At 43.7% G+C, this 24,649-nt stretch overlaps 1 protein-coding gene across 1 annotated transcript in view; it reads right to left on the bottom strand.

The window, feature by feature from the left end:
* Positions 1 to 24,649, bottom strand: part of LOC138628081 (teashirt homolog 2) — a 253,786-nt gene that overhangs the window by 172,869 nt on the left and 56,268 nt on the right. The gene's annotated exons all lie outside the window — the stretch shown is intronic.

Here is a 24,649-nt window from a genome sequence, read left to right as displayed (position 1 = left end):
AACTCCGTCAGCGTTGGTGTCGTGGACTCTTAATTTTGGACTCTTATGATCTGCAGGTCACAGTTTGTAGCTGGTAAACTTTTTTAAGAAGATCCAAAGCTTCTACTGACGCGGCTGCTTGTCAACACAAATATCTTGTTCCTTTTATATGTTGAGTTATTTAAAGAATAAATACCAGAGCAAAATAGTTTCAATAAAAGAATAATTGAAACTGGTGCATATCCCGAATTTCGATGTTTACATTCCACCAAATTAATAAACAGTATATTTAAGTTGCAGTTTGGGACTTTGTGGATTAGAGATGTAATTTGGTGAACAATTTGAAGTTGTACAGAGCTCTTATAAAAAAACAACCCTGCAAACTAGTTGTTGGAAGACATGAATGGTTATTATTAGTATTTCTAGTTAAAGGCTGGTGTATTTGGGCAGTTCAATGAGTCAGAAAGATGGTTTTTTTTTTTGTTTTGTTTTTGTTTTCCTCATAAACGGTGAATGACGTTTAGTTTGAGACGTATTTAGGATGCATTTAGTCCACGTTAAGTCTGAGGGGATTCGGGGAGAATCCTTTCTGCCGAGTCTCGCCACACTTTCAAACCGTATCGTCAATGTGCCGAAGACGGATAGCGGTTCAAAGTCGTACCCGACGTTTGTGTATATTTATTTATCATTTTTTTTTGTTCTTTAACTTGCTCTGAGGGGGTCTCGCTCCCCCGCTATGACATCTCTACTTGCAGACTTGCCTCTGGATCTGGATCTGAAAAGCAAAAGCTAAGATACAAAAAAAAAAAAAAAAATGAATTCGGCGCCAATTTGTTTTACATACTCGCATCCGCCCTTTCCAGTTCCATTTATATCATCAGTGGACTTTTAATATCTTTAACGTAATTATCGTTTCTGACAGGAAACATTACGGGCTGCGTGTATCGGCCTCACGTTTACATTGAAGCCGAACTGAAAGGCAGAAAACATGTTCTAACGGTGTTTATTTGATGTTATATATATATATATATATATAAAAAGAAAGTATTCGATGCATGTTCCTGTTTTCCTTCAATGACCGAGACGGTCCACTAGAGAGCAGCGTTGACAAAGTCAAGATTACAGCCTTGCAGATTGGTGCTTTCAGAGCTCTGTTAGCGCAGTTAGCTTTCCTCAAACTACACTGTGCAGGAGCTGAGGACGAAGTTACAGTGCAAAGTACAGGATGGTTTCAGCGCTTCGTACGGAACAGACATTAAAACCCGCGGAGGTCTGCGTCCGTCTGAAGAAATACCTCTCTGTTTGGGACGACGACAACAACAAAAAATTAAACACACAAACAGGAAATAAACAGAAATGCTCGTAGGTCTGAAACGTACAGTAATGAGGAATGGCGTGTGTGTGTGTGTGTGTGTGTGTGTGTGTGTGTGTGTGTGTGGCTGCCGTCCTAATTGGTTAATGTCACACAGGTGTTGCCTATCAGCTGTCAGGTTTCAAACAGAGCACAAGTGCAGCAGGATGTTATCCCCCCCCCCCCTTTTGTGATTCACCGAGCATTTACGTCCTTAAAATAAATAAAAAAAATAACAAATCAAGCTTCCTGAGAGAAGTTCGGTAATAGCCCCGACGTGTGCGACGACGTCAGCGCGCCATTGTTGACCCCCCTCCTCCTCCTCCCTCCTCCCATAACTATAAAAGGAGAAGACTGACAGAACCTATCAGGGCCGTGCGATCTGTAAACAACAAACTGCAAAGGGACAATCTTCAGAACACTTTCAACTTTGATTTTTTTTTTTTTTCCTGTTGTTTTGTTTCCTCCCCCCCCATCCTCCCGCCCCTCCTCCAACCCTCCTCCATTTTTTATTTTTTTTTGTGAGTAGACCACATCTGTTTGCTGTCTGTTCCCCTGGGCCAGCACTGTGTAATCTATTGCATTAGCTCACATTAGTGCATATCGCCCATGGGCCTCGGTAATCACAAACGCAAAATGAGCATTTCACTTAGCATCACCCTCATGTTCCCCTCACACACTGCGGCCAACTTGGTGCAGAGAAACGCGAGTCGGCGACGGCTTACGACATCCGTCCCCGTTGAACAACTCGATCCGATTCGTGTCCAGGGCGCCGCCGGGCTTTCTTTCTTTCTTTCTTTCTTTCTTTCTTTTTTTTTTTTTCCCCCCCCCCCCTCCGTCAAAAGTGCCTTTGAACGGGCGGAGATGCACGTCGAAGTACTCCCCGTTGTTTACTTCAGGTTCTGTACGTTTACTTTGAGAAACCTTCAAAAACGCGTGCATCTGTAGCTACGTTCGCATTCTTTGCCGGGACTTAAAAAAACAACAACAACAACAACAACCTTGCTTTAATTACTCGGCGCCGCTCGGACCTTCGCGTGGTTCAGAGGCCTTAAAATAACTCGTTTCGGCGCAGCAATGCAGAAAAAGGCTCCCCGGTGAACTTTATTTGACCGTCTTTGTTCTGCCAATTATGCAGAAAGATCTAGACCAGGACGACTCGAGACAAACGCCCACGTCGCCTGTAAATTCACCGGGGAACAAAAACAAAAAAAAATCCTTCGCCGTGAAGCACCTGAGGTCTTCACCGCTCCTTGTGGAGCTCCTCTCACCACGGTACGTTTTTTGTTTGTTTTTGTTTGTTTTTTCTGCGATAAGGAAATAACGCCGAAGCCATTTTATGCCGCAATCCAACACACAAAAAGCATTTCGACGCCGTGCGTTGCCGTGCGTTACCGTGCGTTCATCTGTTCAGCGTGTTTGCTTTTTTTTTTTTTTTACAAGAGGTTGTGTTTTAAAATTTCACCCTCTTCCTCTCTGGTATCTCCTACCTCCCTCCTTCCCCTCGTCAAGTACACTTCATGTTTTCTTGTCTCCTCCCTCCCTCCCCCTCTTAAGTGCTCTCTCCTCTTATTCTCAGTCCTTTCATCACTCATAATTGTTGCCTCCAGATTGTCAACTTGCATGAATTAGCAATTGGGCCAACAAAGCGGATACTGTCAATTGTTGAATATCCTGTCAGAAATTTTGAGGCTGAAAGTCTGGCTGTGGCTGTGATTGCTCATCATCGTCACCCCGTTCCTCTGAGGAAGAGGAGCAATGTAATGGTTCCCACAAAAACAGCCCCTGGCCTGAGGAAAGGGATTTGGGTGTCTAGAGACAACAGAGGCCATATGGAGCGGGGCTGAGATAGCAAGCCACATGTACAGAATAATGGATGACGTGTCATGTTTCATGTTGCAGAGACGCCGTCAAGAGACCTGGGTCGGGGAAATCAAAAGGCTCACATACAGCAAAACCGACTGTTGGACCATTTAGCATTTTTCGTTTATTTCTGTGTTGGGAGATCGCCGAACGTTGCCGTGACGAATGTGCCGCTCTATTTTCAGCGCGTGTGGTCTGCGGAGGTTATTTACGAGTAAACAACGGTGACGATGCTGGTCGGCTGTTAAAATGCCGTTGAGGGATATTTCAGCGGCATTAGAAAAAAAAACAAAAAAAACACCTGTTTACTTGAAACTTAGAAATATTGTAAACAACAATGACGTGAAGAGTAAATAAAAGACGGTTTGTAGATTAGACTGTGTATAAAAATTGGAAGCGGTCTTCAGGTTTAAAACGTAAAGTCAATGTGGAGGTGCCTTAGGGTGCAGTACCACCAAGGGCCACTAGGGGCGGGCTCCAATAGGCTCCCAATCAAAAACTATCAACGTCTCTCATTAAATAGAGAAGTCAATAGTTTATTTTTTTCACAAGTCATCATGGTGTCAATAGCTCGAGTCCCTTCTGAAAATAATTCCATTATTAATTCGATATTTGGCCTTAAAGAGAGATATGTTTGGGGCTGTCTGGTTTGATTGACAGGCCTGTGGTGCAGTCATTTTGAAGGTGTAGGTGGGCGGGGAATATGTTGTCACGCTCGGATTATTCCCGGCGCCATCTTGCTATTTCGGAGCGGTTCGGGATCATATTTGGACGGGCTGCGGGGAGGAGCCAGCGGTGGATCTGATTGGACGGGGGTCTGGGGAGTCTACCTCTAGTGGCCCTCAGCGGTATTGCTGTTTAAGGCGCTTCCACAAATGGAATGACATTCCCTAACTCTTAAGTTAACGTACCTGCAGACTCTTTAACCTTGTTTTAATTTCAACAAATTAAACACCGAGATGTTTGAAACCAAAAACAACAACTCGACTAATAATAAAACGAAGCGGATGCACAAAAGAGAAGAAGAAATCCACCGCTGCAGAGGAGATAAAAAACTCCAGTGTCCAAGCTCCACTGCCACGGGGGGCACCGTATACTTATCCCCCCCCCCCGCCCCGCCCACCCACCCACCCACCTCCACCCCCCCCCCCTCTTATCTGCTCTACCTGCATGTGGAATAAGCCGAGCGCCTCATCTCTGTTTTTCCTCCCGGTGTCAGAACTACACTTAAGTGCTGTTTCCGATACCCATGAGTAAGCCCCATAAAAGCTGCCCCATCGCCACAGCGTTATTGTTTCTTGCGGATGATTGATTGATGGATGAGGGCTGACACTTCAATGAAGCCATTTCCACTGGCATCTCTATCCGATGATGTGCAGCGTATATTTTCCATCCACGCCTCATTGCTCGCCTGTGTCATTCTTGGAACTTCATTTACACCATGTTCCCTGAAGGACCTTTTTTTAGCCCTCCCCCTCCTCCCCCACCGTCTCCCTTTTCTCCCCGGCTCCTCTTCTTTTTTTTTTTTTTTTTTTTTTTTTTTTCTCTCTCTCTCTCTCTCTTTTTTCTATGCCATAAAATAATGCTATTTCTCCTCGACTCCGGAGGGGGGCCTGAATCATTTGCAGGGGAAATGATAAAACCAAAGGCACGGATGGGGTTATTTACAGGAAGTGCAGCACTGACAGGGTCCCACTGTTCTGCTTTTTTTTTTTTTTTTTTGTTCTCTCTTTTCTTTCACTGTCAGATGCCAAGTCCATGCTGAGACAGGGCAGGGCTCGTGATATACATTTCAAGCATGCGTTCGACCTACGCCGCAACACACACACACACACACACACACACACACACACACACACACACACACACACACACACACACACACACACACACACACACACGCACGCACGCACGCAATCATTTCCTGTTATCGCCCTGTGTGCGCGCCGCAAACGCAGACTTCCAGCTCTGCAGATTTCCACCCTCCCAAGATGTCGTCCAAAGCTACACCCCCCCCCAGAAAAAAAAAAACATGTTAAAGTACATTAGCTCAATGACAGTGTGATTGAGGTGCCTTTCTATGAGACAATTGCCTGTTTGTTTTTTGTTTTTTTTTGTTGCTCATATGGGGAGCAGATGGTAAGCAGGCATCAGTGCGGCAGGCTTTCTGGGATGACAGCCATGAGTTTCCCCCTCAGGTGCCACTGGAGCCCCTTTAGAAGGGGAGAGTGATTGGTAGGACATGGCACCCCTAAGCAAGTGTTGTTTCTTCCACGACTTTCCCCATTTTACAGTTCTCATCAACAAGCTACAGTATATATATATATATATATATATATATATATATATGTACAGTGTCACCGAAGATATGATCGACTTTTTCGGCTTACATCTTGTATAGAAAAACAAAATAAACAAGAGAAAGTTTTCACGACGTAATTCTTATTTATTAGATCATCTATTAGAGATAATTGTTTTGGTGCAGATTGAATAAACTATGACTGTTTCTGCTGCCCTCTGTTTAGTAACACTACACACACACACACACATAGTTTAGTGTGCGTCTAGAATAAATGCTTGTATGTCCTTCTATCATTAACGAAAATTGATATATGAACATTTTCTATGATTCTAATTCGGTATAAAGCCTCCACAGCTGGTGCATAAATACTAAAACAATATCTGCAGCACAGTAGCTGTAATCATATGTAATAATATATCTCCTGTTGCTTTACAATACATTTACAAACTGGGTTCAATTCATTGTGTATGTTTATAGTTGATACATGATTTAGGATACACTGTGAAATATCACATTAAAGACAAAGCAAGTGTACTTTAAAAAAAAATTGATTATGAATAAAACATTTTCAGTTTGACAAATAAAAACGTTATTGTTTGTTAAATCGTATTAACTTTTTTTTATATATAGGGAAAAACCTCACAGGCAGCTGTTGATAAAAGTGTTTGGAACTGCTGAACATATATACCGATCAGCCAAAACAATAAAACCAGTGAGAGGTGAGGAATTAAGTATAATAATACATCCCAGCAATAGATGCTCCCTTCACGGGGATTATAATGTTATTTTTTTTCATATTTCATTTGATTGAGAGAAGTGTTGATTTACTTTAATGATCATTTTGGAGACTGTAATTTGTGGTGCTGTTAAACTGAGAAATGTTCCTGATATTTTGTCCCTCTCGTTTATCGATGAGTCGGGTTGACAAAATATTAGGAACACCTCTCAGTACAACCTATATTAGCGTTGTTATGTGTAAAGATGGAAAATAGTGGTTTTTTTCTCCATGAATTGATGGATTGATGGTAGTTTTGCTCCTTCTGTCGTGGTTTTTACCTCATAAAGTACACAAAGCTCCATGTGCCTGTTTGCAGTAAATATGCAACTCCTCTGTTGACCTCAACTAGATTCACGTGAAGTTATTGTTGAGAATTTTTTTTTTTTTGCTTTCTTGTTTCTGTCATTTGCACTAATATATATATATAAAAAAAAAAATCTGTTTAGCGAAAAAAAAATCAATGCCTTATCGAATGAATTACAGTCATAAATACTTGATTGTTGTTTGCGGCTCAACATGTAATGCAACGTGAATTGTTTTACACACCGCGGGTAAATGTTGAATCGGCAGGTCGTTGGATGTGATTCCTGTAACAGGAAGAGCTCAGGAGTGCCTATAGGCTACATTAACATGTTAATGTGTTATTTCTTGCCACCACTTTTGTGTGAAAGAGCTTTTAAATGCGTCTGCCTTTCAGCACCTCCAGATCAAAAAACGCACACCGTCGGCTTCAGGGGGAAAATAAGAGGACACGGTCGAAGACATGATGCATTCACTGGCGCTCTGTGTGTGTGTCTGGGTGTGTGTGTACGCCCGTGTACTTGACCTTGGCCGCTGTAGGACATTTTGGTTCATCAGGAAAGATGATTGTTTCCTTTAAAAGATATTAGGAGGACTGTGTCTGAAAGGAAAGTGACATGGCTCCCTGCATCCCTGATGGTTTCCACTCCGTTTCTTTTATAGTCGCTCAATAGGTGAGGGAATAGTGTCCCGCCACAGTATTTATACATCAAGCAAGGTCTCCCTCGCCACAGAAACAAGACACGGGGCGGTGATTGGCCCCAGAGTGTAATTTCTCCAGTGTCTACATTGGCGTGTCATCCCGTATCGATAATCACCTCGGATGGAGCGCTGCTCTGGGTGGAGGGGGGTCGACCTCTGCGGCGACGAGGGTACACGAACTCTGGTCATCCGTTACCACAACTCATACTGGAGCGCTGAATATCTGCAGAGTGGGGAGGGTGGCAGCGTTGGGAGCAGGTCTCTACGGCTGCGGGCAAATCAGATTTTTTTTCTCTCAAATCTGATCTTCAGGATCCACACTGTTATTTGAAAGTAAATAGATCAGATTAGGTGTTTCCAGACTGATCCAGGCATTGCCAACCACAGACTGTGTACAAAAGTAGACGTAGCTTCCGGGTCTCAAAAACGAGGCCGACGCAGAAGCGCCTTGAGCTGCGATACCACCGAGCGCCACCAGAGGTCGGCTCCGAGAAGCCTCCGGCTCCGTAGACTCCCATTCAACTAGTCTCGTAAAATTCTAAGACAATAAAGTTTCTCCACCAGTTATCTCGGTGTTGTTAGCTAAAGTCACTCCTTCCTTTTAGTTTCATGGCGGTTACAGCTATCGGTGGGCGGGACGTAAGTATCATCAGATTTCAAATCAGATCGAGGCAGATCCACCGCCCCCCCAGCTCACCCAAATATGGTCACTTCCGGCTCCAAACTGCTCCGAGCCAGCAAGATAGCGGCGGGCAAATTCCGAACTCGAGGCTTCATAACGGCCGTTCACAAACCAACTGCTGGTTGTCCGGACTGAGACGCATCTGTAGAAATCTAATCGGAATTTCAAACCAACCTCCAAATGTGGTTTGGATCTGGATTGCAAAACTATAGTTTTTGCTTTGTTTTTTTTCTTTTGCTGTTCCTGCTGTCGATGTTGTAAAGCACTGAATGGTTTGGGGCCAAAATACATTTCTGGTACGTTGTGAAACATCCCCGAGGTCGTCCGGGACCGGTCGAAGCAGTGTTCAGTTTTTATGCCCCACATATCTGGAACAAAGTCCCAGAAACCTGCAGGTCTGCCGCATCCCTCAGCTCAAACTTTTCTGCTTGCTGCTGCCTGTCATTGAAATTTAATTTCTTACAGTGCACTGTTACTTTGATCCTATTTTATCCTCTTTCAGCGTGTTTCTGTTTCTTTCACTCTTAACGTTTTAATCGCTGTTTTCTTAATTGTTTTTAAATGTCTTTTTCTTTTGCAGGATGCGTTGATGCTTTGAATATTTTGGGCGTAAAGCGCTTTGAATTGCCTTGTAGTTGTAATGTGCTATACAAAGAAACTTGCCTTGCCTTCAGACTTTCAACAAAAAAAAAAAAAAAAAAATCAATCTGGAAATGACAACTATCGGATTTGGGCTGGCAGTCTACAACCTTATTGTCCATGCTGGGATCAGAGTGGGACCACATACAGCGGGTGCCCTCGTGGCCCCGTCACCACTCCAGTAAAACCCATCTCACATCTGTCACTTCCTCCAGACGCCCGAGGAAAAAAATTATGCCCCTTTCAAGTAAGAAGTTGGACTGATATTTCCTTTTAAAGTGCATCCCTGGAAACCATTATCTGATTGCAGTACATTTACATGAAGAGAATAAAGCAAAAAAACCAACAACAACATGCCAATGAATGAGCAGTTAGAGCGGAGGAAAAAGGAGGAGCGAGGAAGTTACGCCTCCATCCCGCGAAGCAATAGCCCTCCTCCTCTAATGCAATGTGACACTGAATACTACACACAGAGAAACAAGTAACCTCAAATTGGGTTATTCTTCCTACCTGCCAGTAATCCATTTGATAAGCACTATACATGTAGATTTCTGGGGAGCAGAGAAATCAGATTTTCCCCGAGCTGAACTGGGATTTTCGGTCTAAATTGGCTGTTCTTCCTCGGGTCTCTCGGTCTTAACAGGATGAATGAAGGGAAATAAATGATTTGACTTTGCACCAGATAAATTGTCTGCACAGGAGCACACAGCAAAGTAAAGACAACACTACCGGGGGTTATTGGGCGTACAGACAGGCACCGTGTACAGTATTATATATTTGATATAAATACGCAAGTTTTAAAAGCTGCAAAATAGTTGAATGATCTATTGATATTTAGGAGGATAAACTTTTACAGAAACAACGAACACAAGCCTTCTCAGCTTAAGTTATTCAAAAGGTGGCGAAACAAAGCAGGACTTGAATGAGCCTCACGAACCAAACCAGGATTAATCTGTTTCATAAAGCCTGGTTTTAACAAGACTACAGCGTGAAGTTACAATAAAGGCTCGGTGAGGCTGCAGAGGAGGGCTTTGAGCTAAATGCTAACTAATAAACACAAAGTAGGGCTAATGGGAATGTCGATAGATGGGATGAATTATTTCTACTGTGTCAATGGGACATTTAGTTTGTCAATCGGACGGGTTAGTGACGGGGGAGGGGTGAAGGAAACAGGACAGAGCTAACTTAAAAACATGTAAGCGATCTTTTGAGGAAGTTATCACGTTGAATCACGAGATACATTCTTAACTTTTTTAACTCTATTTTAACTGCTACGTGAACTATAGGATCCTACAGCGATGGATTAATGGTGCGTTCATAAGCAACCGAGGAGGCTGAGAAAATAAGACTTTTCTACAAACTTAACTTCTCTACTTGGCTTGTCTGACTGACACAACAGCCTCTGGGGCGGAAATACTGTTGAATTAAAGGATTTGTCTGTGTCTGTTTTTACTTAAAGGCACCACTTGTAGAGCCACAGAAACTCATTTAAGACAAGGTTTTTCTTTTCTCAGTCTCACCTGCATGCGCATGAGGACTTATACTCACATGGTGAACACAATAAACAGCCCCGATGATGGTTTTTCAACATTAAGCAGTAATGCGCAATGCACCAAAAAAAAAAAAAAAAAAAAAAAGGTAGTGAAGAAGAACGACAAAACATAGATGTATACGCTGTCGGTTTTCGAAACGTTGTGGTTAATGTTAATGAAATGCATATAGGGCCTTGGGGATGTGTATTGTGGGGAGCACTTAATGTAAACATTATTACATTGTTCACAAAAAGGCCACCATGTACCTCTGAGTGACATTCAAGGAGAGAACAAATGGTAAACATGCTTTTGACTACGAGGCTTGACAGCTGGGCTGTGCATCTAAAAGCATGTTGATGGAATATTGTGAAGATACTTCAGTTCGATAAATCGATTTCAGCTCAGGTTTCAAGTATATGATGAGTAAGGAAAGCCTGAGCCTGGTTCTGTCCGAGGTTTTTCTTCCTGTTAAAGGGAGTTTTTACTTCCCTCTGTTGGAGGTTTTCCTTCCTGTTAAAGGGAGTTTTTACTTCCCTCTGTTGGAGGTTTTCCTTCCTGTTAAAAGGGAGTTTTTACTTCCCTCTGTTGGAGGTTTTCCTTCCTGTTAAAGGGAGTTTTTTACTTCCCTCTGTTGGAGGTTTTCCTTCCTGTTAAAAGGGAGTTTTTACTTCCCTCTGTTGGAGGTTTTCCTTCCTGTTAAAGGGAGGTTTTACTTCCCTCTGTTGGAGGTTTTCCTTCCTGTTAAAGGGAGGTCTTACTTCCCCCTGTTGGAGGTTTTCCTTCCTGTTAAAGGGAGGTTTTACTTCCCTCTGTTGGAGGTTTTCCTTCCTGTTAAAGGGAGTTTTTACTTCCCTCTGTTGGAGGTTTTCCTTCCTGTTAAAGGGAGGTTTTACTTCCCTCTGTTGGAGGTTTTTCTTCCTGTTTTGTCATCACAGCCGCTCACATGGGATTTGCTAAATTGTTGGGTTCCTCCTTGTAAAACTTTGTTGCAAGGACTTTACTGCGTTAAGTGCCCTGAAGTAACCTGTTGTGCTGTATAAATAAAATTGAATTGAATTGAATTGAATTGAATTGAATTGTTTTGATTTGTTTAGGGAGCAACTTGATTGCGCCTTTGTTTACGCCTAACTACCCTCACCAGAATAGTCTGGAGCGATAGGTTTCCATGGTAACTTAGTTCAGACTGATTCAAACCTGCTTTTGAAAGAGAAAATCTGTTAAAAAATAACTCTAACCTCATCCTATTTATTTCAATTAATAAAGACTATAACCACAAAAGAGAATTGCAGTATTTACTCATACAAGAATTGCGCTGTATGTGTATTTAATCAGACGTTTTGGGCACTAAACAATGCACAACCTCAATTATTAAAGGTGAAATTCTTCCCTTCCTACTAGTTGTTGTTGTTGGTAATGGCACATTTAATATTCAGAGAACACCGTTTAAGCGAGAGCATTAGAATTCAAGCATTTACGTGGCCCTTGCATCAACGCATGTGACTCGCATGTAACATCTACCGTGTGATTTATGTCCCCGAAGCAGCATATTCTTGCATCGCAAATAGCTCCAGTCTCTGCCTCACTTCTGCTGTTGGTTTTTTTTTTTGCATCTTCTAACATGACACATGAATCCCCGGTGGGCCCCGGGAAATCAGACAACCCAGGTGCAACACTAATATCCTCCCCAGTATCCAAACATTTCCTTTAAAAGTAACTGGCACATTGGGGCCCATAAATTAGAACTGAATGCTGCTCAAGATGTCTGGCTTCCAATAAGACTGTACCCAGAGCAATAAACTTTGACATTGCCGCTTGAAAAATGCCTGCCCTTTTTCATTGTCAAGTGTTACAAATTGATGAAATGAGTTCATCGATGTACCCTGGTCATTATCTCTCCAGTGGCACTTTGTTTTACAGACAGTGAAGGGGGGGGAGGGAGGGAGGGAGGGAGGGGGGTGAAAGGGACAGTGCAGATTAGAGGCCGCGGCACAGTTTATCAAACAAAATCTAATATCATCCATAAGAGAGGAATCTGGAAATCAATACTTCATTACTAAATTGTTAGTGGGGATGAAGAGTAATTGTGTGAGTTCAGAGATGTGTCTCGGTGGCCGGGCCATAGGAAGTTCAATGTCACCCGGGAAGTGATAAGTAAAGGCACTGATGGGAAGAAACATTTTCTGTAATGGGGGGGGTGGTGTAGGGGGGGGGTCGCGGTAGGGAGGGCAGTGGCCTGAGCACAGAACAGACAATAGACACTGGTTTGCCATTGATTGGCTCGGCTATAAAGATGGAATGGTTGAAGGAGCCGGAGCGAGAAAGAGGAGAAGGGGAAAAAAAAAAAAAAAGGGAGGGAGTTCGAGTGAGCACCACTTTCTGAATGTACCCTTGTCCTGTCACCAGGTTCTTCTTTCTTTTTTTTTTTTTTTCGTTTTTTTTTTGTGTGCATTACATTAAAATCCTCCTCTGTGGTCACTCCGATCAATCGTCTGCTACATTTGCATCCTGCCGGAGATAAGTGCAATGATAAAACAGTTCCCGTGTAGGGAAAAAAAAAAAAAAAAATGGAAGACCGCTTGATGACACGGCTATTACCGCCCGACTCGAGAGGTTTGTCTTTGAAAACGGCTTCGTGCTAACGACCGCTAATAAATCAACTTTGAGCCATCGGGGCACATATATTCTGTGATGTTTACGGCGCGGCGCGTCCGGCTGGCTCTCCGCCGGCCGGGGTGCGATCTCAGCGGAGAGCCCCCCCCCCCCCCCCCGTCCCCCCCCCCCCCCCCCCGCGGCGCCTCTTTTGTTCGCCACGTGTAAGGTCACGCCGGTGCAGCGAGCGCATCACCTCCGCGCAGCTCGGCGCGGCCTCGTCCCTCTAAAAGCTGGCGTCTGGAGTCCCTCTGACCCGCTCCCCTGCCTCACCGTGTTCAGCCATGCAAATCAGAGTGCCTTCAATTTTGAACATTCATAAGCCAAACCTGGCTTTTTTTTGGAGCCAAGTGGGTCCTCGAAGGGGAGGTGGGGAGGTGGGGAGGTGACGGGTGGCAGTGCTGCTTTGTTTTTAGTTTTTATATATATATATATATATATATATATATATTTTGGTGGAAAGGACAAAAAAAAAGCAAAGCGATTGGTCCGAGGTGGGTTTTTGTCCTGCGTTCACATGTGTTTGCTTGTTTTATTTAGAGTCACTCAGGAGGAGTTGGGATATTCTCCAAACTGAAATATCTTTTCAATTTTGTACAAACATTCATGGTCCTCAGAGGCTGAACCGTCAAACTGTTTTTTTTGGGGTTGTTTTTTTTAATTTTGCACCACAATGAGGTCAACACTTTTGTTTTGGGTTAAATAACCTGACGACTATTGGAAGGATCGCTACAAAATATTCCAGTACCTCCAAGAAGATGAATTCGAATCACTTCCTGTCGTTTCCTAAAGCGACATCGCCAGATTGAACACGTCCGGTACTTTGATTTGGTGACCAAATATTTTCAAAAAATACTTGAATCCCCGTCAGCTTCAGCTACACTCCGCGAGAAGCGCTGATTACTAAAATGGGCGAAGGTGGCAGCGTGCTGAACGTTTAGTATAATAACATCTGTCGACAATTAAGTACATGAATCTCTTGTGTTTGTGCATGTTGGCAGGGTGACCTTCAGCATTCAGCTCGAGCCTCCGCCGTGTCGAAGCTCGGCCTCGCAGAGTCGTTGGCGCCGCTTCGGACGGGCCTCGCTCCTTTGTTCACCGATTAGAGCTCGTTATTTCTGCAGCGTGGAGCTCGAAGCGGGCCGTGTCCACACTTCTGCATTTTGCTTTTTGCCGCACGGTGCCTCCTTCTGCCGGTACTCTCTTCTGCCCTCCTTCATATCAGGTTATCCGGGAGATTCACAAATGGCTCTAAATAAACGACGCTACCGTCACAGCCAAATATTTGAGCACCTGAACATGTTATTCATTACGAAAAACACCGTTCTTCGTTCTCTCGGACATTTTTTTTTTTTATGATGCTAAATTTGTGCTAATGCCAAACATTCGATAAGAATACGACCAAATTATTAGTTTGTTACGAAGCGTAGATATTTTGGAGTTCACATACGAGAAAAACAGCTAAAGCCACCGCCGGTCGGGCCAAATGCCCCAACTTCCTGTATCTGTTACAAATTAAAAGCCCTGTTTTTCAAAATAAGAGTTTCAAATGCAGCTCAGCCTTCTGCTATAGGTTTTTGTCTTATTTCTTGTTACTGTAAAAACTGAAGTGGTTGATTATATGAAGGTATTTAGGGAACATCAACAAAATCCTAGTTTCTCTTCTTAGAAATTTAGAATGTAATACTTAAGAGATTTTCTGAGAGTATTTTTTCCACCTCAAGTGCTGCGATAATCTGTTTAGTCCATAAAACTAAGAAAAGTACTGAAAGTACGCGTCACCATTTCATCATAGATTTTTTGTTGTTGTTGTTGTTGTTGGATCACTCCAAAACACAAACACAAAGTTGTGGACTGGAAAACCAAAACAATCAAGCGACTTCTTACGTCGGTTTTTCAGACCGCCAACAACACGGACTGTAAAGCGGCAGCGAGGTTCGATATCACGAAGAGCGCCAAACATACTAACATCTCTCATCTGAGTTATACGTAAATATCTCACCACCGCCGGAGCGGTTCTCTAATTAACAAAAAAACCACCAGCTCGCTTACACATCAAAAGTTAGCGGCGGGAGTGATATAACAAGCTGTTAAGAGTCCAGATACTCTCATTTCACGAGTACACGTTTGAATGTTCAGCAAGTATAACTGTTCCATTTAAAAAAAAAAAAAAAAAAAAAAAGGGAGTCTTTGTTTTTTTTGTTGTTTTTTTTCTTCCCTGTTGTTGACAGAGACAAACATTTCTTCTTGTTTTTTTTTGTTTTTTTTCATATGACGGCGCTTTGACGTCGGTTGAAGCGAAGCTGACAGTCCGGTAACAGGGGCCGTTCGCTAATGATTTTTGAGCAGCCCCCAACTGAGTCCTAAATGTCTGCAATATCCATAAACAACTCTATACTGTCCAATTAGGCAGACAGAGATGTACTGGGCTGTCAGACAGATTTGCATGGCTAAGCACCTGAGATCCAGAGGATGATGAGGGGGATGGTTCACCGGCCAGGGAGAGCAGCGCGCACAATGGATGACTTTCATTACAGCATTACCGCTTTTACATACACACACTCATCCAATTACCGGCTGGATTAATTGATCATGGTATACCTTTCTCTTTTTTTTTTTTTTTTTTTTTGTCTCTCTCTCTCTGTCTCTCTCTGCAACCGGCTCGTACAAAACAACAACGCTGCTTTTCAAATTCCTCCTGCTCTGTGCAGCCCCCCCCCCTCCTCCCTCCCCTTTTTCTGTCCCAGGGATTTCACAGCCGGAGCTCTTCGTATAAGAAAAAAAAAAGTCTGAGGGGACATTTTGAGTGTAGGGAGGTGGTGGTGGTGGTGGTGGTGGAGGGAGGGGGTGTTAGAAAGAGAGAGAGAGAGAGAGAATAAAAAAAAAAAATTTAAATAAAAAAAACCCCGTCACCGGCCACCACTGCTGTGAAGATGGCCATTTGCAGGATTGCATACATTTGGAATAATTAGAATTTATGTGTGCTCGTCAAACACCCCCTACCACACCCCCTACACCCTCCCTCATCCTCCACCCCCTCCACCCCCCACCCCACCCCCGGCCCCGCCGCCGTAGAGCCATCAGTGGTCAGAGGGGTTCACCGGAGCATGACTCATCCCCGAGTGCGTTTGATCAGAATGAATTATGCCTTTTAGATTCATTATGGCACTTTATTTCTCCTCCACGTCCTCCTCCCTTGTCCGTCCAGGCACCGGGAGAATGAGACGTACAAGACAGGGTACATATTTTATTGTGCGCACGCTGTCATGCGCGCACGGTTAAGGGATAAGAAGTGGTTTCGGTGGTGTTTTATTTATTTATTTATTTATTTATTTGTGGCCCCAGCTTCACCCACGATGCAGCGCAGTGTTTTTTTTTAGGTTTTTTTGCCGAACGCTTTCCAAAAATAACAACAACAACAACAACAACAACAAAAAAGAAGACGTAAAAATAAGCAAATATTTCAGCCTGGAACCGGACGGCACGGGAAATATTTGTCAAAACTGTCTCGACTAAAAAAAAAAAAAACCCAAAAAAACCCAACACAACTGGAACGTCACGAAACCCACTTAAAAAAAAAAAAATAAAAATCCAATTGAACGCATGCTGTTTAGAGTACAGGACGATGACAAGTGCTAATGGGATCATTTGAGATCATTTAAAATACAAACGAGTCTTTTTCTTTCCGTTCATTAATTACTGCTAATTATACGAACAGCTAGCCTCGTCGGGGCACGTGTCGGCTCTCTCTCTCTCTCTTCCCACTGGTGAACATCAGGTCTGAACAAGAGGACGTCCCGTTTCCCTCCCGGACGACTGGCTGATCACGTGCGGCGGGATGAATAAACATCGCCGGGCGAGAAACAGCGGTTCTGGAATCGTTCTTCTGGCTTAGCTTATGATAACGCCGTTATGTTTCATTCTTTTATTTTGTCGCTATTTTCCCCCTTTTTTTTTTTTTTTTTTTTTTTTTTTGTGTTAAAACTCTTTTCCTTTTCCCCCCCCCCCCCCCGACATATCGACAGTGTTTTCCCGAAGGCGGAGCCCCCAGAGGAACGTCATTACAAAAATAAAAGCACCCGTTTCCTCTTCGAGCACTTTTGTTTTGAAAAGCGTTGTAAAAAAAATAAAAAAATAAAAGTTCATTGTTCTTCATTCTGTGATGAATTAACGTCGAAGAAAGTGAGAATTATCCGGAGGTATTATTTGGATTTCTGAATGAAATGAGAATTTTTAAGCTGCTTACGATGATTTATTTTGGAAAAAAAAACAGATATAATCCTTTCTTTCAGGTACATATCTGCGGATTCACAACCGTCACGTTTTTCTCTGAACGCGGCGATCCGTCGGAGATTTCTTGAGTCCGCGACATCATTTAGAGCGAGCAGATTGCATCAACTCATTTCTGCATTTTTAATTGTTTTTTTCTTCCTTTTCTCTACTATGGCCCCGTTCCCCCTCCGGGGGAAAAAGAGCCCGGTCTAACAGAAAGGTTAGTACTCTCTGATGCAAGCAAGCTGCTAGATTTCAGATCATGTCAAGTCTGTCTCTGTTAGCGTTTGCCGCCTGCTTAATAATGTAGTTTCCTATCCTCGTTCATTTATGCACGCCAGCATTACCTATCCAGATGTTTAAAAAAAAAAAAAGAGAAGTGATATCTGAAATAATTACAGACACCAAGTGGTCAATCTTTTTTCTTTTTTTTATATAACTGTTGTTTTCAGCCTGTCTTCAAAGCTTCATCAGTAATCAAGGGTTAATTTCACACCTCAGTGGATTGCCTGCCTTAATCTCTATTCAGTGTAATTAAATCTGTCCAATAAAGTGAGCTCTTTTCCTCTTTGTTCTCTCACATCTCCTACTCTTCTTCTTTTTTTTTTTTTTTTTGTGTATTGTTTTACAGCCATCACATCTCATCGTCTGGACGACGTGGTGATCCCGGTAAAAGCTTGACAGGCAGAATCTATCCCTAAAATTAAAACATTCCTGACCGAGATGGTAAGAGGGAAAAGAGACAGAGGGGGGGGGGGGGGGAGGAAAAAGGAAACGGGAAGAGGGGAAGCTGACACATACACTGTCTATTTTACTTTTCTTTTTTTTTTTTTTTTCTCATCTCAGCTGAGAGGAATGTGAAGATTTGACCCTGTCAATCAGGCCTCTTGACAAGTTTAATCACGGCGTGCCCTCCGCAAAATCATGGCTAAATAGGAATGCAAATAATAGAGCGCCGGGGCCTCTTATAAATGGTAATCAAGAGGACTAATCAACTGACAGGTCCACGGATGTGGCTCGCTCAAAAAGTCACTCAAAAGTACTTTATTTTTTTAAAATTTTTTTTCAAAATCATTTTTAAAGATTCTTATAAGGAAAAAAATAAATAAATGAAGAGACTTGACATCCTTATCCGTCCTGTTTTTCAATTACCTGCACGTGTAACACTTTACTTTTTCTTCCCCGACTACTTCTGTAGTTTTCGTTTTCCTGTGAAGAAGGAGACGAAAGGTTACATTTAAGCCACGTAAAGGGTATTCTTTTTTTTCTCCCTTTCTTTTTTTCAGAGACAGACCAGCCGCCGATTTCTGAACAATGTAAATGAGCCGTGCCAATCCGCTCGGCTGTGATCTGCCACCAAAAGTCAAGGGCTCGGCGAAGACTTTGAAATGTTGATTCAGTCGAGTGTTGGTGACTTCCCTTTGCACCTTTAAAAAAAAAAAAAAAAAAAATACCAACTGATCTAAGTTTTATGCGACGCTTGAAAGTTGTGAAGGTTGCCTCTCCAACCGCCCCCCCCCCTCTCCCGCCCCACGCCCACCACCCACCACCGCCCCTCTCCTCCCCCCAATTGTCAAAGATGTCAAAGCTAAATATGAAATTCCCTCTTTGCCCCGACTGCATCAAAAGTCAGGGCATTCTTTATTTTTATTTTTTTAAAGTCCACGAGATAAAAAAAATAAATAAAATAAATAGACGGTACAAATCCCTCGTCTGTTGGGCAAATCCATCACATGAAAAAAATTATCCAAACCGAATCAAGTTATCACTTAAAAAAAAATTCCGTCTTTTATCATTTTTTGCGCGACGATCAAGAGGAAGCTGCGATTAAGCTGCGGGAAGAAATTCTATGTGAGACACCGCAGACGTCTTTATGTTTCTATAATTCATTTATTTAGAAAAGGAAAAAAAAAAAAAAAATTCAGAAAGGGGGGTAAAATCGGATTTGCCTCGGCGTAATTATACATGATTTGTAGATGGTTCGGTTTGTCACCGGGAATAAAAAAAAAAGGGTTATATGGCACGTCAGCTGGATCTAACATTTTTTTAAAAGACTTACACTTCTACCGCTCGCTAATGATGGTTTACAGGCCAATTCTCTGGGGGCAGTCTGAGTGCTTCCAAGATATCACATCTTCACAGGCAATCCACATAACTTAGCGTGGCAATGCCAAAGGGGGTTTTATTAAAGACAAGCCAAAAGAGTGAGTAAGAAATGTGTCAGGGTAAAAAAAAAAAAAAAAGTATATAAATCTCTGCAAAACAAAACATTACAAACATCAAATCCTCTTCTTTCTTTTTTTTTTTTTTTTTTTTTTCCTTCTCGCTGCTGCGCTAAATTACACAAATTTAAACACCAGGGTTTGATTTCTTCCCCGTGGAACCATTTATCCGCCGAGCAAGTCACGTGACACGAACGCACGGCAACTCACGACTGCTGTTCGGGCTGCGGTCCGGTAACATCCGGCCGCCCGCCTCACCTGCAGAGGGACATCAACGTCCAAACAATGGAGCAGCCCCGCGACCAGACATCATTAGGGCTTCTTAACACCCTCACAAGACACAGACAAGATTGACATCCAGCCAATTTGGCCATGAGCCGGTGATCGCTGCCGGTAAGTCTGCAACCCGACTACGGACTAATGATGGTCTGAGCCTGTCTTAGGCCCTTCACGGGCCCGTTTGATCAGGGGCGCGAAGACGTGACGTTTGCGGCGCAGTTCGGCTCGGTGGGTTTTGGCAGACGATCGAGGCGGGTGTGATTTGAACCCGTGTCTATATCGGCGGTTACGGTGCGGCCGCCCGTCTGCGCCTGTCACTCCGTGCGTGCGCCGGGACGAAGAAGTGATCGGGGGGGGGGGACGAACGTCTAAACGAGTATGCGCAAAAACAAAACAAAAAACAAAAGACGCAAATGTGAGATCACCGACTACGTTGTTTCATTTTTTTTTTACTGAAAACAAACAGCGGAGATCATTTGGCGCCGACGCGGACCGCGAGGCAGCCGGATGGACGGCACGAAGGGCGAAAAAAAAAAAAAACACGAGGAGGGATGATGCGCGGTATTTATAGCAACCAGATGACACTGGGTTTGGAAAATTGACAGGCCCACCTAATGATGCTCCTCAAAGTGGCATGGATGCAGACGAGTGGACCTCTTCAAATGGGAGGCCAATCCCTGCTGACACAGGGGATAATAGCCCAGCATTGAGCCCATTGTCTGGGCACCGCACACCGTGGCATTTGGAAGTGAGCGGCCTCTGCTCCTGCGGACAAATGATCCGCACTCTGCCAGGGGGATGTCAGCCATCACGTTCCTCAGTCAGTCTGTTCACATGAGAGACGATGGCAGAGGCCACTTTCCCTTAACCCTGTTACTTTATGAATAATTAGCTGCCTATCTATCTGTCTGTCTGTCTGTCTGTCTGTCTGTCTGTCTGTCTGTCTATCTATCTATCTATCTATCTATCTATCTATCTGTCTATCTATCTATCTATCTATCTATCTATCTATCTATCTATCTATCTATCTATCTATCTATCTATCTATCTATCTATCTATCTATCTATCTATCTATCTATCTATCTATCTATCTATCTATCTATCTATCTATCTATCTATCTATCTATCTATCTATCTATCTATCTATCTATCTATCTATCTATCTATCTATCTATCTATCTATCTATCTATCTATCTGTCTCTCTATCCGTCTCTCTGTCTGTCTGTCTGTCTGTGTCTGGATCTGCGTTATAATTGCGAGTAAACAAAAGCAACACTCAACAGTCATTATAAACCCACCCACAGCTGCCACTGGGACCTCCATTAAGCCCAGTGTTCCTGAGATGCTCTGGTCTTATCTGATTCATCAACAAGACGTTGGCTGGCATGATTTATCTATGCCACTTACTTGTTTTCATTTTGCCCGGGGGCTGCTGCCAGCGTCGGAGGGGCTCCTCTCGGTTTTTTTTTTTCCCTTTTTTTTTTTTACAATGTGACAGCTCCATCTCCAGAGAAAAGACTCCCTGTGCAAAAAAAACAGTGCATCAAAACAAATAAGGCCCGAGCCACTTAAGAGAAGTGGCTGCGTTCAGGACCCATTTTCACTACATGTCAAGCAAATGATGCAACGGCACGCACGGATCTGCGCCGCTCCTCTGCTTTATGCCTTTTGTCTGTAAAAAAAAAAAAAAAAAAAAAAAGCCACAAAAACGAGGCCGAAGCACAAACACGTCTACCGTTGCTGCTTTAATCAGAAAAACAAATGACCCAACAATGACGTATCTTAATTGATTATCACTATTCTTTCCCTCCCCCTCCCCCCCCCCTCTTTGTGAAAACATTCTCCACCTCTCCAGTTTAACATCTCCCCTTTCTCTCCCTCCCTCTCTCTCTCTCTCTCCCCAAAAATCTACAGGCAAAAAAAAAAAAAAAAAAAAAACGGGACGCTCTTGTACATTAAATAAGAACTGTCACCCTGGGCAACTCGCAGCAACGAAGCATTTATTCTGCCTCACATTTCCTGGCACTTAGAATTATTTCCTTCATGCCTGATAACCAAATTACAATATGGCAGGTCTCCCCGGAGCCACGGAGGATTGTTAGTGCCAGCTCACAACATACTTTCAACTGATGTGGCATTTCATGTACAGCTGCCAATCAAAGGCGGGCAGAAGGCTGGGATGTAAATGAGGGCGGGCCCGACGGTGTTCAATTACCGCTCTGAGCTCTGCATAATCCCCCTTCCCACTGACTGACTGACTGACAGCTCCGCATTCCTCCTCATCCCCGGCTTTCTCCCCCCTAATTTCACTACCTTTTACTTGGATTCAGACATCGGAGGGACTTTTTCTGTCATTTTTCATTTCCATTTAAGTATTATCTGACACGAGGGTTGCTACGGAGAGCCGTGCGTGTGCGTTCAGAGAGCAAATCATCGCGAACAACAAATTCTCCACAATTTGCGACCTCAAAGCCCAAATAAAGTCTCTCCTATATGTTATGTCATGTGTCTCTCTCTCTCCCTCCCCCTCTCTACTCCGCCCCCCCCCCACCCCCAAACACCCTCTGTTGGATATAATTTCCCCGTTTTTCCCCGTCACAAAAGAAATTTCAGCAGCTGAGTGGGCCAAGGTGCTCTTAGCTGCCTCCTCAGCATCAACCTTTTGGTAAATACTCCGATTAAAGGAAGATCCGTGAATAGCGCCGGTATCTTTTTTTTTTTCTTCTTCTTCTTCTTCTCCTTTCTGTCATGGAAGACGTCTTTTTGCCCCCCCCCACCACCTCCCACCCCCGTTAATCCTCATGTTAAAGGTGCGCCAGCCGAGTGGCTTAAGCGATGTTCTGCTTGTGACTGAGAAATGATGCCATTATAACCTGCGGGACATCCAAATGCTACGTTATTATTTTGTCTTTTTATGTACGGGAGTGTTTTTAATACCAGCCATGCATCATCAGGCGTAATTCCATACAGCTCGCCTGGCTTCATTTAATTTTCGAAATATCAAATTGTTTTTCCCTCCACAGTCACCTGATTTTTTTTCCGTCTGCCGTCGTCTTCATCGTCATTACCCTCTTCCTCCTCCTCCTCCTCCTCCTCCTCCTCCCTCCTCCCCTTCCCCTCCTCGTCTGTCTAAAACTGGCACTTTTGTTGCTTTCCGAGAGGTTGATAAATCAATCCATCAAAAAATTCTTTGCGGTGAAACTCAATCAAGAAAGGTCATGTCGGCGGGAAAAGAACAGATTAAATTAGCATTGAATTAGACATGGAAAGTGAGCTCTGTCAAAACCATCACTGTGCTCAGCACAATTAGAATATGTTAATTATGCATTTCATTAAGGGGCCTCGGCGCTCTTTGAATGTGAGATGAAATGTCACTGGTGTAGGCAGCCGAAAAATGGAAGATTGCCAGGCACAACTTTCTTTGTGCGATGTGTGACACCTTCATTAACATCAGGGATTGCTAGTCTGATTAGACTTTTTGTATTAGTTTAAGCCTTTAGGCTTTCAAATGCTAGGCCCTTTTTTTTCTTCTTCTTCTTCTTCTTCTTCTTTTTCCATTTTGATGTGGCAGCTCCGTTTTCCGAGCAGATATCGTCTTGCGGTTCAAACTCTTTGTTTCAAATTCCCCGACGTAATGCCACGACACTGGACGTAACGACCTCATTGTCTTTGTGCAGATGACGGCATTTAGCGCCTCTTTGTTTTTAATGTAATCTCGGGTCACTTTCAGCAGACTTGAAGAAGCTGAATTCCCACCGTGTGAGCTCGCAAAACGAAGATATTGAGGTTCAGCCTTTGAATTAAAGAGCACCTGATGTTGACATTAACTGCGGCTAATTACAATTTGAACCAAATATAGATATGAAATACAGTTTTGGTTTTGTACAAGCGGGCAACCGGCGGTGACGTCACGCGTCGGTTTGCGAACGGCCGCCACGAAGTTTGGGAATTTGGCCGTCGCCATCTTTGCTAGTTCGGAGCAGGAAGTGACCATATTTGGGCGAGCCAGGGGGAGGAGCAAGCGGCGGATCCGACTCGATCTGATTGGAAAGCTGACGATACTACGTCCCGCCCACCGATAGCTGTAACCCGACTGCACCAACAGGCCTGTCAATCAAACAGACACGCCCCCCCCCCCCAAACAAAAAAACACGACTTTTTGAAGCTTATTTTCTCATTAACGACGCGATCATTTTCAGACGGACCGACAGAAAACTAATAAGAAGGAGCGACGTCAGCTGACAACACCGAGACAACTTGCGTAACAAGTGAATTGACTGAGAATTTCGCGAGAGAAGTTGAATGGGAGTCTACGGAAACCGTTGCTTTTAGGAGCCGACCTCTAGTGGCACTCGGTGGTATCGCAGCTTCAGGCGCTTCCGCATCGGCCTCGTTTTTTTCTCAGACCCGGAAGCTACGTCCAAGCTTTTCTACGCAGCTGGCTTTATAGCATCGGTGCTGTTACTCTGATCCTCTACAGGTTGAAAACAGTTGATAGATGGATGAGGTGTGTACTTACAGCTGCGTGTCTCTTTGTCACCGGAGCTGCAGGACCGATTTATATCCTCTGCACCAGCGATTAACTTCTGGGTGAACTCGGGGAACATCCCACACACACACACACACGCACACGGGCGGCGGCGACGACGGCTCGGCGGGTCATCATCATCATCATCATCGTCGTCGTCGTCGTATTCTGTGAAAATCACACGGAGAAACAGACGATAGTTGAGGGAAAGTTGGACGGCGGCGGCGGTAGCGGCTTACATTACGGATCAGCTTTAACTTTCTTTTTTCTATTTTTTTTTTTTTAAACTTCATTAAAGCGAAATGAAAGCACTTCCACCGGCACACTTAAATTAAATCGAAGATGCTTTGGGACGAGGTGATGGAAGCCAGGAGTGGGAGCTGTCTTGACAATTTCAGCGCTCACATACTTTCATGACACCAGATGATTCTGGTGGCGCTGCGAGTGAATCGCAGGAATGATTGTCTCGTGAACGCCCCATCTCGCGGATGTAATATAGATGTCTTGAATGAGTGACTGCCTGCTGGCCTGCTCTTTGTGCCCCATAACCGAGAATATACAGTACTGTA

Source organism: Brachyistius frenatus, unplaced genomic scaffold (assembly GCF_029030835.1).
Source record: "Brachyistius frenatus isolate BFR_SWC_R1_liver_20210118 unplaced genomic scaffold, ASM2903083v1 Contig_95, whole genome shotgun sequence".
Lineage (NCBI taxonomy): Eukaryota > Metazoa > Chordata > Actinopteri > Embiotocidae > Brachyistius > Brachyistius frenatus.
This window is presented reverse-complemented; position numbering and strand designations above follow the sequence as displayed.